This window comes from Clupea harengus, unplaced genomic scaffold (assembly GCF_900700415.2).
Source record: "Clupea harengus unplaced genomic scaffold, Ch_v2.0.2, whole genome shotgun sequence".
Taxonomy (NCBI): domain Eukaryota; kingdom Metazoa; phylum Chordata; class Actinopteri; order Clupeiformes; family Clupeidae; genus Clupea; species Clupea harengus.
In genome coordinates, this window is record NW_024880154.1 from 27874 (window position 1) to 29281 (window position 1408).

Sequence of the window (1408 nt, forward strand, 5' to 3'; positions counted from 1 at the left end):
GACGTCAAGTCTTACAGGAAGTTTTGTTGACCTCTAAACTTATTAGTCTTGCATTTCTTGCTGAAAAATAAGCTAACAACCATTCAACTTCATGGAATTACGTTTGAAAGGTCTTACATCCATCAGATGATGGTGGAACTCACAAGCCATCCACTGGTGGATTGAAGATCATGCTTCTACACATTCAGCTCTGATCTTTACCACCATATTAATGTCAAAGAGGATCTTTCATCATGGTTTTCTATTTTCTGCCTTGACCTTGTGACATCTAAAGGTTACCTGCTCCAGGTGAGGCTCGAACTCACAACCTCGGCATTGCTCAACTTGTACTGCCTTATAAGTACCGCGCGCTGACCGATTGCGCCACTGGAGCCTACTGCTGTACCACCAGCTGACTGTTCTTATTTTTTGATGTCATAAGGCCTTGGCTGCAGTATTTTATCATTTGAATGACGTCAAGTCTTACAGGAAGTTTTGTTGACCTCTAAGCTTATTAGTCTTGCATTTCTTGCTGAAAAATAAGCTAACAACCATTCAACTGTATGGAATTACGTTTGAAAGGTCTACATCCATCAGATGATGGTGGAACTCACAAGCAGGTGGATAGAAGATCATGCTTCTACACATTCAGCTCTGATCTTTACCACCATATTAATGTCAAAGAGGATCTTTCATCATGGTTTTCTATTTTCTGCCTTGACCTCATGACATCTAAAGGTTACCTGCTCCAGGTGAGGCTCGAGCTCACAAACTCGGCATTGCTCAACTTGTACCGCCTTATAAGTACCCCGCGCTGACCGATTGCGCCACTGGAGCCTACTGCTGTAACACCAGCTGACTGTTCTTATTTTTTGATGTCATAAGGCCTTGGCAGCAGTATTTTATCATTTGAATGGCGTGACATCTAAAGTTTACCTGCTCCAGGTGAGGCTCGAACTCTCAACCTCGGCATTGCTCAACTTGTACTGCCTTATAAGTACCGCGCGCTGACCAATTGCGCCACTGGAGCCTACTGCTGTAGCACCAGCTGACTGTTCTTATTTTTTGATGTCATAAGGCCTTGGCTGCAGTATTTTATCATTTGAATGACGTGACATCTAAAGGTTACCTGCTCCAGGTGAGGCTCGAACTCACAACCTCGGCATTGCTCAACTTGTACTGCCTTATTAGTACCGCGCGCTGTCCGATTGCGCCACTGGAGCCTACTGCAGTACGACCAGCTGACTGTTCTTATTTTTTGATGTCATAAGGCCTTGGCTGCAGTATTTTATCATTTGAATGACATCAAGTCTTACAGGAAGTTTTGTTGACCTCTAAGCTTATTAGTCTTGCATTTCTTGCTGAAAAATAAGCTAACAACCATTCAACTTCATGGAATTACGTTTGAAAGGTCTTACATCCATCAGAT

General features: G+C 43.1%; 2 non-coding genes across 2 annotated transcripts; both read right to left on the bottom strand.

Annotated features, from left to right (window-relative positions):
• Positions 1-280: 280 nt before the first annotated feature.
• On the bottom strand, positions 281-373 carry trnai-uau. The gene is given in 2 exon segments: positions 281-316; positions 336-373. It is a non-coding gene; the product is annotated as a tRNA-Ile (tRNA).
• A 736-nt stretch (positions 374-1109) lies between these two features.
• On the bottom strand, positions 1110-1202 carry trnai-aau. Its single transcript is given in 2 exon segments — positions 1110-1145; positions 1165-1202. It is a non-coding gene; the product is annotated as a tRNA-Ile (tRNA).
• Between the last annotated feature and the right edge of the window lie 206 nt (positions 1203-1408).